This window comes from Podarcis vaucheri (assembly GCF_965113315.1).
Source record: "Podarcis vaucheri genome assembly, chromosome: 6".
Taxonomy (NCBI): Eukaryota; Metazoa; Chordata; class Lepidosauria; order Squamata; family Lacertidae; genus Podarcis; species Podarcis vaucheri.
In genome coordinates, this window is record NC_138764.1 from 43,363,796 (window position 1) to 43,379,096 (window position 15,301).

Sequence of the window (15,301 nt, forward strand, 5' to 3'; positions counted from 1 at the left end):
GAGGGCTAGATCTGGCTCCTTTCAACTCCTGTTTCCAATTACTCTGTGACAGGCATCGTTTTAGACATATTTAATTATATTTATTTTAAAACAAAAAAATACCGATGTTACCTTTTAGGGTCAAACCCTCCAAAGGCGGCTTCCAGTAATGCATCACACAACACATAGCCTCTCCTTATAAGCAGCTGAGCTTTGTTAAATCCAACTAATGACAGAAAATTGTCTTTTTTTGACAATGATGAACTTAGTACATGATAGTTCTATTATGAATGTCTTTAATAGTGGTCAAATGCCTCTGCAATTTTAAATATGGAGAGCTGATCGCAGTGGCAGAGGGGTGGGGGTCGGTTTCCTTAGAAGTTCCTTAAATATTCATATTCCCATCACCACCAGTAGCAATGGCTTGAACAGAAAGCTTCATGATATAAAGGAGGTGATGAAAGGAAAATTGAGGTCTGTGATGTTCCTTTCATGTACACTTATAAGAGTAGGTGCAGGGAAAACATTTTATCTTTCTGCTTTCCAGATTTCTCTGTTTTCTCCTGCTTGAATAATATATCCTACAGAGAACCAGCGAAAGGTATTTATAGCACGGAACGCAGTAAGCCCGTTGTCAGGCCCTTTGTTCCTGTGAATCGTAGACTTGCATCGTGCTAGCTTTGCACAACAGCCTTGGAAACAGAAATTTAGTCACGGAGAAACCCAATTTTAGGGCCCAAACAGGCAGTTTTGATGGTCACGATATAAATAAAATTACTGAAATGGGGGTTTTATTACTTCTTTCACGTCTGAAGCTTTAATGAGTTTGTTTGTGTGCCCTCAGGCGGAGGCCTACGTAAGTCCAAACACTGAAAGTGGTACTGTACTCGATTTCTGAAAAGTTTTAACTTTCCAGAGCATATGATATATTCCAAATATCTGTTCCATAGCCATGCAGCTTCACCTCTTTAACCATTCCAATTTTTCATGCGTTTTTAGTAATCACTCAACCATTGTGGGTCTCAGCATCTTCTCTCTTTTGGGTAATTATCAAAGATACATCTAAGCGACTTTTCTTCATTGCAACTGCAGCTGTTATATTCTTTACAAAATCTGGAATAACCCCACGGAAGATTCCATTTAGACAGTGGGACTGCTCTGTTCACAAGTAAATGGTAGCAGAAAAGGAAAAAGCTGACAAAAAAGAATTGTAGGTTTTTACTGTACTCTTCAGCTACTGAAGACATTTCACCTGTACTTCACCTCAACTTTTAATGACTCCAAATAATCTTTCTCTCAGTTCCATTTTTAGCCTAAATTATAGCCCAATTAATCTTCTGTTTAAATAGGCTTTGGTGGTCACTATTGTTCTCCATAGGGACGCGAGTGGCGCTGTGGGTAAAAGCCTCAGCGCCTAGGACTTGCCGATCGAAAGGTCGGCGGTTCAAATCCCCGCGGTGGGGTGCGCTCCCATTGCTCGGCCCCAGCGCCTGCCAACCTAGCAGTTCGAAAGCACCCCCGGGTGCAAGTAGATAAATAGGGACCGCTTACTGGCGGGAAGGTAAACGGCGTTTCCGTGTGCGGCGCTGGCTCGCCAGATGCAGCTTTGTCACACTGGCCACGTGACCCTGAAGTGTCTCCGGACAGCACTGGCCCCCGGCCTCTTAAGTGAGATGGGCGCACAACCCTAGAGTCTGTCAAGACTGGCCCGTACGGGCAGGGGTACCTTTACCTTTACCTTTTATTGTTCTTCATATAATTGTTTGTGTGCACATATGTGTATGTGTGTGTGTGTGTGTGTGCACGCACACACACACACACCAAATGAGAAGAAAGACACTTTGGGAGCTCCCAGGTCAGTATTGATTGATTGATTGATTGATTGATTGATTGCAATGTCCACATGCCATTCTGGCATCAAAATTTCAGCCTGCACCCCACCATCCTGCCCCTCAATTTACCTTGGATTTACCCTGGAAAAATCTGAAAAGCTACAAAATCCTGTTGTGGATCCACTCACAGTGAAACACACACACACACACCCAAGGGAGCAAGGCCTGAGCCAAGAAGGTGAACAAACTGGACAGGATAATCATGTAATGGCACAGCGGGGTGGAAAAGAAGAGTTTGGATTTGATATCCCGCTTTATCACTACCCAAAGGAGTCTCAAAGCGGCTAACATTCTCCTTTCCCTTCCTCCCCCACAACAAACACTCTGTGAGGTGAGTGGGGCTGAGAGACTTCAGAGAAGTGTGCCTGGCCCAAGGTCACCCAGCAGCTGCATGCAGAGGAGCGGGGAAGCGAACCCAGTTCACCAGATTACGAGTCCACCGCTCTTAACCACCACACCATGCTGGCTCTGGTATCATTCTGTCTGGCATGTACCCCAGATCAATGTAATATACGATAATATCCACCCCTTATTTATGCAGCCAAATGCTCTGCCACTGAGCTATACTCCCCCACACCCATTATTTATGAACATAAGGATTATTTATTTATGCCCAGCAGGATCAGGCCAAAACCCCACCTAGTCCAGCATCCTCTTCTCACAGTGGTCAACCAGATCCCAAGCAAAGATTGAAACACAGCAGAATTCTCTCCGCTTGTCGTTCTAAGCAACTGGGGAGGAATTCAGCTACATGCTGCTGCAAATGTACCGTCAGCACAAGGATTCCTGCTTGCCACATGGAACAATCTCCCCTCTCCTCCCCACGCATGCTGTTCTGGGGGTTCTCCCACCTCACCCCCTGGAGCCAATTTGGGGGGTGGGGAGAGGAGGAAGGGGGGAAGCCCTATTGCTCCGGCAGAAGTCCTTGCATGCCCTTCCACTAGGAGGACCAGTTAGCTGAATATGACCCTCCATATTCAGAGGTTTGCTGCCTCCAGTACCGGAGACAGAACATAACCACCATGGCTGATGGCCATTGATAGCCTTATCTTGAATTTGCCATATGTGTGGAGGACAGACACCCACCTGCCCACCCACCCACCAGGTCTCTGGTTCTGAGGTGCTGTACCCACTACAGTGCAGTGTGGCTAAGAAATGCCCATTCAAATGAAGGTGCGAGGCTACGCAGAGACAGACTGTTTCAGTTCCCAGTGACTCTCACCAATTCCTGTGGGGTGAAATAAATGGAGGTGGGACCCCCGCCAGATACGTAATTATGTCAACAGGAACAAGGACCAGAGGGCAGCCCTGCTTCATTAACATCTAGCGTGTAAATTAGAGATGGAGATGTTGTTGGACTCCAACTCCCATCAGCCCCAGCCAACATGGCCAACAAGCAGGGATGATGTGAGTTGGAGCCCGAACAATGCATGAAAAGCCCCAGTTTTCCCATTCCTCTTCAAAGTGGCTGCCTCTCACTCCTACAAGAAATGAATGAGGGCAAAGCCATCTTAAGGACCCCCCCTCCCTTCACACCCATCCTGCTTGTCATGATGTGCATTTTGCTGGTCCTATATTAATTCCACTTCTGTTTATCTGAAGTGGAATTAAGATTATTAGCTGACTGCTTCAATAACAGACATTTCAGTACTAATACATAACTGTCAAGTATAACAACATCTGGCAGAGTTCTGTTTAGCCGGACAAATTGTTAAGAGTCAATGATTACAACCTGCAATAAACAGAGATTAGCAACTTATTATTGTACTGAATTAATGTTTTGCGGCTTTTAGGACCTGTGTGGGCTGACTGTTCCACTGAAATGTTTCAGTGCCATGGAAACGCCGGTAGATATTTTCTCTTAATTGCATGAATGGCTGACAGATAACAGTGCAGCACTGTGGAATTAAGTCCTTGATTGCTGGTGAATTGTGCCCAGAGTGGGGAGCAAAGAGAGCTGCGCACTGAATTGGCATGAAGGAAGGCCACAACTTGGTTGCAAACGTACAGACATCCAAACAGCTGGGCTCTACCAAGACACAGGCAGACTTGAGGTTCCAGTTGCCTTGGACCAAGTCCGAACACTGGTCCATATATCATAGCATTGCCTCCAAGGTTTCAGGCAGGAGTCTTTCTGAGCCTGACCTGAAGATGCCAGGGATTGAATGCAGATGCTCTGTCGCTGAACTAGCGGCTTCCCCTGTACTAATGTGCTTTTTTTTCTTTTTAAAAAAATGCTTAGGGGTACTCTCCTTTTGACTCAAGAAAATCACCATTTCATAGTTCGAATCGGGGAAAATACAGTAAATGGACAAAAGTACAGATTCACAAAATGTTTAGGGGTATGCATACCCCCTCTCCCCGAAAAAAACACACTAAATGTAACCCAGCCTACAAGCTATCAGTAGCATAACAGGGAGGCAGTTTATTACTCAGCAAAGCGCACACCAAGATCCCTGGCAAGTAGCTGGAATACCTTGCGTGGTATTATTCAGTTTGCTGACAAACAGAAAGTCATTCAGGTAATGGGAAATGTGACCAAGCCTTTTTGACAGTCACTGGGAAAGAAGGTGAACATTTTGAATGCAGCACAAGTTATCGAGCAACCCCATGGATGTGACTTTGTTGTAGCAGTACTTCTCTCAAAAAAAAATCTGATGAGGTAAAGCCTGCAGAACCGCAGGAAGCAACCAGAAGCCATTTATATATTAAAAAATCATACATGTAAAATTCACTGTCCCAGAACTGGGTTGTAAGTCCTGGAAGACCTGCTTCCCTGCCTTGCAGGCCTCTTTTTCACCTGGCTGGGAGAGCAGGGTCCTGACTGACTCCAGCTACAAAACCTGAGTCTGCTGAACAGAATATTGGGCCAGGGTATTGTTTGTGGAGGTTGGGGGGGATTGTTACTGTTAATTTTTTGTACCTTCATTTTGGATCTTGTGATTTGGGTCTTATGATTTATGTGGAAATTGTTCAATTTGGTCGTGTACTTTTTGATGTTTTCTCTGTTGTTTATGGCCACTTGTGCTATATTTGTAGCTATATAATTTTAAATGCCTTGAGCGTGGCTTTAACTTTAGAAAGGCAGCATACAAACAAAATGATTGATTGAAGAAGAAGCTCACATTAGTTACAGTGCCTCTTTGAAAAGCAGGTCTGACATCATAGTTCTTTACACTCAAAACTTTTGTGTTTAGCGAGTCCAGGTGCCTAAAAGTAGAATTTCTAAGGGTAAAGAAAAAAGAAAAAAATCAACATGGATCTTCAAATCACCGGGCCTGTGCAGCTCAAACTCCCAACTGGGAAAGTAAAGATTAATATAAATACAGCATGACTTGGTCTGATCATTGAGTAAAAGAGTGTTAATTCCCTGTGCAGCTAATGCTCAATCTGAATTCAAATCATTATAGCTCAATCAGCTCCCATGCCTAATAACAGCAGTATTAATGTCCCCAAACCAGTAATATTAGCATTAATAATTGGCGTTATTAGCACATATCAAAGGGAGAACTACATTCCTTGGATTGCAAGCAGAGCTCAGTTAAGGAACAAGACCTTATAGCCAAGAGAAAGTCTCTGGTAACAAGAAACTTATTCTTGGTACCCTTTAAACGAGAATTGTTTTTCCCCCTAATGGTTACCATGAAGCTTTACGCCCCCAGAAACTGTTCTCTGACTAGATGGATGTGGGTAGTTTGGCACACTTCCGTAGCATTACTCAAATCTGTTGGATTTTATTTTCACCTCATTACATTACTCTTACCATCTTCAACAGTTCTCATATTTTAAATTCATTTGTAGTCTAAATTTAGAGCTGTCGAAAGTGGAGAAACCGAGGTTTGGTGGGGGGAGTATGCCTCAAAACCAACTTAATTATAACCTCATATATTGTCATAAATTTTCATAACACTGTATAAAAGCTTATATAAGCACCTTCCTGATAAATAACAAAGAGCAGCAGGAATAGACGATATACAAGGAACGGGTAAAAAAGGGGGGAAAGTGTTCCTTCAGTCATAGATCTTCTTAAAAAAAAATCTATTGAAAATACCAGATTAACTGAAATATGGACTTGACTTTGTCAGGAGGATTTCATCAATCCCCATATTGGAAGATAAGAAATAATTCTTTACTTATAACAAAAGAGGAAGTATTTCTCTGGTCTATGTGTCTTAATTCTCTTGCTTATTTTATGAACCTAGTAATCATTGGCAGTCTAGATCCTAGGCCAAACTCTCAAATCATTGGTGGTCTATATCCTAAGCCAAACTCTCAACTCTGACTATGAAGTTGTCCTGCCCTTCCCCATTCCTGCCATGGAACTGCCCTGCCCCACCTCCCATTGTACTGAAACTTATCAGCAGTCTGCTTTGGATGGTGGCTGTGATCACAGCAGCATCTCCCCCAGTGGGGCAGAGCCACAGCCACCACTACCAGTTGCATATACTGGCCAGGGAAGAGTGAGGCAGAGATGATGTCCTAACTCGCTACCTCTCCCCGCCACCAACCTCAAAGTGGGTTTAAGTCAGGCATAGGCAGACTTGGCCCTCTGGATGTTTTGGGACTACAACTCCCATCATCTCTAGCTAACAGGATCAGTGGTCAGGGATGATGGGAATTGTAGTCCCAAAACATCCGGAGGGCCCAGATTGCCGTGCCTGGTTTAAGTGAAACAAGTTACATGGCAAAACTAAACCAAGATATAAGCTACAAACTAGGTGCAATCCCAGGCTGAAGTGGGATGTTTTGGGCAGCAGAGATCTCCTGAAATGCCTTGTGTTATCTTGTCAGGTTTTTGGGGATCTGATCCCTCCCACGGTGGCAGTCAATAAGCAGCTAAACCAGAAGAATTCTTACCAAGTCTTTTGTTTAGTATTCACAGAGAGAATTATCTTAGATAATGGCGTTGCTCGGGGTAAAGTCCCACCCCCTCTGTCTCTACTATTATACGTCATCCCTGCCTCTAAGCTTTCTGTTCTTCTACTCTCAATGCACGCCGGGTCCTGGGAGAGGGTGGGTCAGGAATGCTTTCTAAAGACACTGAGTCTGTCAGCTGTCTCTCCCCTGGTGCATCTTCTTCCTGCTGCCCCTCTCCTAATATTTCCCAGCTTCTCCCCTCTGCAGCCTCTGAACTATGACCTTCTGCAAACCACTGTTGTAAATCTATACTGTCCTCCTCTTCTCGGGAAGGTTCAGGAAGAGGGGGGTGGTCCACCATTTCTCCTCAGTCCAGCCCCTGACATGCTTTGGATGCACAGATAATAGGGAAAATGCTGCATACAACTTTGCTGCACAAATGCAGGACTGTGATGGCCTGGGATTCGGACTCGGAAGCTGAACTTGAGGAATCCCAGGCTGCACAGGAGTCCCCGCCTCCAGAACCAGCTGAGCCAAGGCTGGGGGTTGAGCCTGAAGGGTCCTCACCTGTGCTGGATCCTCAGGCGCAGGCACCAGCTGAGTCTGCTCTGGCTCCTGAGGTGATGGAGGACCCATTGCCTGAAGGTACTCCACTCTCAGCCCCGTCAGGGGAAGCTGAGGTTGCCTCTGGATCTGGTAACCCTCCAGCCTCTCCTGAGCTGCAGGTTCCCGCAGGAGGAGTGCTGGCCTCCAGGCCAGGAGAGGTGAGTCACCTGTGGACCGGGGCCGCCCTATGCCTCGGGGCAGATAAAAGCCAGCCAGCCCCAGTCCCAGGTTGTGGGAGCAACATTGTTGGTAGCCTGTTCCTGCCTGCACCCTGTCCTGCTCTTCTGCCAGAGTTCCTGACCTCACCCAACTCCCTGCCTTGGACCCAGCTTCAGCTTTGATGGACTGCCTCCATACTGCACCCTTGACCTTGGACTGGACTCGGACCTTGCTGCACGGTTAACCCTTGGGACCAGCCCAAGGACTCTCCTCTACACAGAATCTAGAATCCTGCACCAGGAGCCCTCCTGATGTAGAGCTGTGTGTGTGTGTTGGCTTCCTATAGGTCGTTTAGCGATCACAGTGGTTTTGTAAAGATAAGCAGGCTAAGGCATATTCTGAGTACTGCCCAAGGAAATTCTAAGTACTGTACAATAACTACATGGGTTCCCACCCCGCCACCCCTCAATCATCCACTCCTACTGGTTTGAAAGACTGCCAAAATGGGAATTAAATGGAGTGTGGTATAAGTTCTGACACTATACCCTTCAAATACAATTGGTATTTTATTCCGTGGTCTAGTAAAGGATTGCATCTTCTGCCTGAGGACTACCGCGTCAGGGCTGCTCAAACAGCATCTTCTTGCAACTTTTCCTACTGTGATAATGCAAAAACTCTTGATTAAACGTGTCAGGGGATGAAAAGTAAACCACTTGAAAATCAGCATATTTTTATCAGGAGTCGCAGCAACAGCTGATTAAAAGCCAGGAGAAAAGAAGAGCCATGGCTGAGTGGAATGGCTTCAGCTTTGTATTCAAAAGATTCCTGGCTCAGTCTCCAGGTCGGGCTGGGAAAGTTCCCCATCTGAAAGCCTGGAAGGTCATGGATATGCAAAAGTGAGCTAGGTAGAACAACGGTCTGACTCAGTATAAGGGAGCTTCTTAGGCTCCTACGCATAAATCATCCAGAAATCACATTTGGAATTAACAACATGCAAATAATCTAACTCTCGGGGGGGGGGGAATGGGTCATTGCTGTTACTCTCCTAAATGCTCTGCATGTTATAATGTTTAACACTTTAGGTAGCACATTCCAATTGTTCAAAATAGGGTTCTCACACATAACGTCAATTATCCTCCCAGAACCTCGAAAGATAAGCTAATGCTATTGGCCCCCTTGTTGCAGAGGAGGAGCCGAGAGGATAGCGGCGAAGTCTACCTAGCAAGTATGGGGTTGAGGTGAGCTTGTGAGGCGTGCTTATACAGTGGTACCTCGGGTTAAGAACTTAATTCGTTCTTGAGGTCTGTTCTTAACCTGCAACTGTTCTTAACCTGAAGCACCACTTTAGCTAATGGGGCCTCCTGCTGCCGCTGTGCTGCCACTGCACGATTTCTATTCTTATCCTGAAGCAAAGTTCTTAACCCTAGGTACTATTTCTGGGTTAGTGGAGTCTGTAACCTGAAGCATCTGTAAACCGAGGTACCACTGTAATTATTGTTGTTATTATTATTTATTAAATTTGTATACCACTCTAAACCCGTAGATCCCAGGGCAGATCACAACATAAAATTACAACAGAGGTCAGCAAACTTTTTTAGGAGGAGGCCGGTTCACCGCCCCTCAGACCTTGTGGTGGGCCGGACTGCTCGCCATGGATGGAGAGGCGGGAGGGTGGTGAGTCAGCGCGCGGGCGGCAAGGCTTCAGATTGTCAACCCATGAATTATAATATAAAAACACAAAATACATAAAAACAAAAACAAAGACAACCCAATAATCTCCCCTTCCGCAACACATTTAATAGGGCATTAGATGTCAGTCAGCCAAAGGCCTGGTTGAAGAAGAACGTTTTCGCCTGGTGCCTAAAGGTATATAATGAAGACACCAAACATTTCTTGGGAGAGCATTCCACAAATGGGGAGCCACTGCAGAAAAGGCCCCTTCTCGTGTTGCCATCAAGGGGACTTCTCGTGGAGGAGGTACACGATGAAAGGCCTCAGAAGATGATATCAGGGTCCAGGCAGGTTCATATGGAGAGAGGTGGTCCTTGAGTTATTGCGGTCCTGAGCTGTTGAGGTGTGCTTAGTTCACAGCTCACCTGTAGCTGCTTTGCCACATGAGCTCTGGAGCTCCTGATCTCTGAAGTAGAACCTAGCGTATGTTCTGCGACTGCAGCTCAACCCCAAGCCACAATTTCACTCTAAGAATTATTTTCTCTAGGATGGATATTAAACTGACAAGCACAATCCCCGTTGAGCTCCTGCAAGTCACAGTCTGCACAGAAGTAAAATGTTCCCCCTTTAGGCATCATCATGTCTAACAAGTTGAATTTATATGAACAAGATGTTTAATTATGTAAAATAATGTTTAAAAGGCTTAAAGACAAAAGCTTTGTGTATATATCTTTTTCCCCTAATGAAAAAAACAACACTTTTTTTCTTTCCTGCTGATAAATAATTGGAACAGTTAAACATGATACATGGAAAACTGGCTTGAGCAGAAAAGAAACAGTGCTAAGGGTGATGATCTACTGAACACCCTGAAATTATTTCCCAGTGAGGATATTTCTTCAGCAGCCCACCTAGAGAAACAAAGGCTTCTTTATAGCCCATACGTAATGAAAACTGAATGCTAATAATTCAACATCAATTCATATTTAATACAGTAATTATGCAACTATGACGCTCTTGCATCAGCTAAATGTCAATTCAAACAAATCCAACATCTTTCTGAAATCCATCTGCACGCCTTTAAAAAATAATAATAACGCAAATTCAATAGCACCATCGTGTGGCAGAAACAAAAACTACAAAAATTGATATGAAAGGAAAAGGCACTCATTCTGTATCTTGTGTGCATCCTGAACCTCTTCATGCTTCTTCTTCAGAAACAATTCCACTCGTTTTAGGGACTCGACTCCAGATCAGGACAAACAGATCAGCCTAAGGCAGTTCAGTTCCTCAGGGAACTGTTTCTGCAAGACTTCACTCGCAGGCAATATGCAGCACAGCCCTTCTCTCAGCTAAAATAACCAGCACTCAGCAAGCATTGCCCTGGACTCAGAGCTTGCCATGTGTTAGTGTATTAGAGAGATCTTGGGAGGGAAGCAGTGCATCACCTCTAGAGGCATGGCTGGTACGAACCTGCCACCTCCAGGAATCCCTTCTGGGAGGAAGGGATAGGAGATTGTTAGCCGCTTTGTGACTCCTTAGGGGAGTGAAAGGCAGGATATCAAGTCCAAACTTTCCTCCTCCTCCTCCTCCTGGGTTTTTTTTAATTGCCCATTAGACATGGCAGTGTGGCATATACAGTGGTACCTCAGGTTACATACGCTTCAGGTTCAATACGCTTCAGGTTACAGACTCCGCTAACCCAGAAATAGTACTTCAGGATGAGAACAGAAGTTAAGAACTTTGCTTCAGGATGAGAACAGAAATCGTGCTCTGGCGGCACAGCGGCAGCAGGACGCCCCATTAGCTAAAGTGGTGCTTCAGGTTAAGAACAGTTTCAGGTTAAGTACAGACCTCCAGAAGAATTAAGTACTTAACCTGAGGTACCACTGTATGTACATTGGCTTTAAAAGAGGATTAGACCAATTCCTGGAGGATAAGGCTATCAATGCCTATCAATGGCTACCAGCTATGATGGCTATATTCTACCTTCAGTCAGAAGCAATAATGCTTCTAAATACCAGTTGCTGGAAACCGTGAGAGGAGAGAGTGCTCTAGTGCTCGGATCCTGCTGGATGGTTTCCCACAAGCATCCTGAGAGAATGATGGGCCATTGGCCTGATCCAGCTGTCTTTTCTTTCATGACATTCTTACAGCCATTTAGGCTGTAGCCAGATTTAAAGCACTATTATACTACTTTGACCAGGCTTCCTCAAACTCAGCCCTCCAGATGTTTTGGGCCTACAACTCCCATGATCCCTAGCTAGCAGGACCAGTGGTCAGGAATGATGGGAATTGTAGTCTCAAAACATCTGGAGGACCGAGGTTGAGGAAACCTGACTTTGACAGTCGTAGCTTCCGCCAAAGGGTCTTGGGAGCCCTAGTTTGTTAAGGATGATGAGAGTGGTTTGAAGACCCTTATTCCCCTCACAGGGTTACAATACCCAGAGTTCCTTGGGAATTGTTAAGCCACTTTGGGGAGTGTAGCTCTGAGAGGGTGATAGGATTCTCTTGTGCAATTCTACTTAAGAGGTAAGCCCCACTGTCCTGACCAGGCCGGCAATAGTTCTCCTGACAGATGATTTGAATTGGACTCAGATAATTGAGTACTTCCAGTGCATTTCAATAATATTTGTGGATCGGGGGGAAGCGGCCCCCCTGCCCCCCCCTTGCCTACACCCAATCTTGAAGCCGCCACCTTCTATGATTCCTGACACTAAGGACTAATGCATTAATCTCCTTTCAGGGCTACCTGAAAACATCTGAATTCAAACCACGTAGCATAACCAGCACAGTAAGTGAAGAGTGATTATTGTTTAAAAGTGGGGCAATGTGTTGAGAAAGCTCCTCTTTTGTAATCTCACGGTTGAAAACAGCAGCCACCTGGTTAGCCACAGGTTGAAAAAAATTCTGCTTTCGTTTTCTTAATATGGAAAATGTATTTCTATCCATGAGACAGAAAGGATAATAATCCTTGTCTAGATGAAAGCAGAATTGAGATGTCCAGTTAAAAGAGGACTCGGAAAAGAATGAATTGCTCCCTAAGGTGTTCAGAGCTTAAAGAATGAGTGTTCCATTTTAAAGCTAGTAGTATCTGTCAAGGCCATCTGTCATGGATGCTCTAGCTCAGTGTTTCCCAACCACTGTTCCGCGGCACACTAGTGTGCCGCGAGATGTTTCCTGGTGTGCCGCGGGAAAAATTAAAAAAATTGAAAGATTTTTTTTTTAAAAAAAAAGTCAAGTTTTCGATTGGGGCGCCGTCACTAGATGACCCCTGGGGTTCCCTCCCTCCCTCCCGCTCTGCGCCTCCCTCCTCCTCCTCCTCCTCCGGGGAGGCCCTTCCTGGCTCTCGGCCAAGGCTTGGCAGCTGCCACTCACTCACTCGCTCGCCCACCCGTCCCTCCATCCCTGCACCCGGCCTCTCCCCCTCCGTCCCCGGCGCGGGGGCTGCCGGGATCCGTAGTCCCCTCGCCCTTGGGCTCCGCGCCCGCGCAGGGTGCGCAAACTACGTTTCCCAGCGTGGCCTGGCGGGCTGGGCGTTTTGTTTGAAGCGCTCTTCTCCCGGCCATGGAATGAGCGCGGCGGCCGGGTGGGCAGGGGCTCTTCCGCGCAGACCCCGCGCAGCCTGCCTGCGCCCCCGCGGAGATCAGGCGGCAGGATGGAGCCCGGGGATCCCCGCGGAGGCGGAGCGGCGGAGGCTGCCCCCCAGGTAGGGCTGCGTCGGGGGGGTTTTATTTTTGCAATGCTGCATCCGTGCTGGAGGGGACGCATCGGACCGCGGGGAGACCCCTTGGCGGGCGTGCAAGGCAATGCATGCGTGCAGGCGTTGCATGGAGTGCAGTGCAATGCAATGGCAACGCGGCGCCCTGCATGCATGCATGCAACTTCCACCGGCGCTCCGGACTTGGCAGGTGAGGGGGTCCCCAGTGGGCGGCAGAGAGAGCCGGGAGGGCGAAGGGGAGCCGGGGGGGAGCAGCGCTGCTCCCCGAGCCGAGCCCGGGGGGAAACTTCGGCGTCGTTGCACCGGGTGTTGGAAGCGGAGGCTGGCGGGGGCCCCTCACCTGCAAAACCTCGTCGCCTCTCATATATTTCGTGCATTGCATTCATCGCCCGCTTTCTCCTCCAAGGAGCTCCTGGAGGCGCGCGTGGTTCTCCCCGTGTTATCCTCGCAACAACAGCCCTGCGAGGTGGGTCAGGCGAGTGGCCCAAGGGAGCACCCAGGGATTGTCCTGGCCAGGTGGGGTGATTTGAACCCTGCTCTCTGCCCGGTCTTCGTCCTCATTTAGCCCCCACATGTGCATGACTGTGCATGACTGAGGTTTTTCCCCCTCGTCTTGGCTATGGTGTGAGTCTGTGCTGTTAATTAATGGGGTTCTGCCTTCGGAGAAGATGAGCCAGCCCTCAAGGAGGTGATTATGTAATTTGCTAGCAATTCATGTCCCTCCCGGCGTGACGCTGCGCGCTGACGTCACGGGGCTGTAATGGTGGTGTGCCTCGAGATTTTTTTCATGAAACAAGTGTGCCTTTGCCCAAAAAAGGTTGGGAAACACTGCTCTAGCTGAGATTCCTGCATTGCAGGGGATTGGACTGGATGACCCTGGGGTCCCTTCCAACCTAGTTGGTTGTAGTCCAGCCCATCTGGAGGGCACCACGGTGGCTACCGCTGCTGTAAAGGAAACAGCACAAACCGTTCAGTCTCAGTAATCAAGGGCTGTTGTATAAAGCAAAAATGTACTTCTATGCTTGTGAACTATTCGCCCTTCCTGTTAGCAAAATATTTAAATCCTACGATTAGATTTATGTAAGTTTGATTTACGTTAGCTCCATTTAAAAGTTTTATATGAGCCAGTGTTTCCCACTTAGGACAACTAACATTCATCCCAGAAGGCCTTTGTAACTACAGTAACTACAGTCTTTTCAAAAAGGTCATCAGTAAGCCTGGGCAAAACTCGAAAGCTTCAGCTTTTGTGTTTTACTGACAGGAATGAACAAACAGAATATCTGACATGATGGACATTAATAACACTCATTTAACATTTTAAAATAGAAATATTCCTCTCTTCTGTTTTTTTACCCCCTGCTGCCTCTGGAGAAAAGTAACGTGGAATCCAGAGCTTTTTGGATTATGGCTGCATGAGTAAGTGTTGCAGTTGCTGTAATGAGCATCATGTGAGTTTCTTAATTTGATACAGAAAATCTGTGAAAGTGGCAGTTATTGTGTTTTACATCTACCCCAGGTGTGGCTCATATTTGGGGTGCTAAACTTTTTTTTTGTCCCGGGTGAAGCCTCCAGAGGGCAGCCATTGAGGCTCTAAGTCTCTGTGTGTGTTTGCAAATGTGAGTTGGGGGTGCCAAACTGGATCTTTGATCCAGATGAAATAAAGTCTAGTTTGTTCCCTGGCCTGAGCTCTTCCTTGTCTCAGTGTTGTACCTTTTGCAGTCCAGGGACTCCCATTTCTATTTTATTTATTTTCTTGTTTATAAAAAATATTTATACACAGCTGTATCTTCAAAAAATACATCAAAGCGGTTTGCAACAACATAAAAACAGAAAATTTCCCGATAGTGTCTCTGTTACCATCTTCTGCATCCATCACACTCCACCGTTCCTTTTCTGCAACGCCTTGTGAAGGTGAGGGACCCCGGAAGTATAACCAATGAAGCCTAGAATAAAAAGCAAACCCACTTATGACATCAAGGGGACATTTCCACAGCAGAAGGCACTTGACTCTTTGTATAAACTGAACGTACACACAGAGAAAAACAACCCTGGATTGTCTCTGGAAGACCTGCTCCTTACAGTACTTTGCTAGCCTTGTCCACCTGGTTTTGGAGGGTGGGGCCTTGACTGACTCCAGCTACAAAAGCTGAGGCTGTTCAGCAGGTTCTTGGGCTAGGGCATTGCCTTGGTGGGAGGTGGTGTTGTTTTTTCATATGTTTTTTAAGATTTCTTAAATATACAAAAACAGTGTGGTGTCTTTTTTCAAGTTATGATTTCTACAATTCAGTTGCATTTGTTATGAGACATTAATGATACATACCATGTTAGATTATGAAGAAAAGAGGGGCGGTGGTTATGTTTCTATTCTACTTAGTGTATGTGTGGGGGTTTGTGTCAGGTTTTTTGTGTGTTTTTCTTG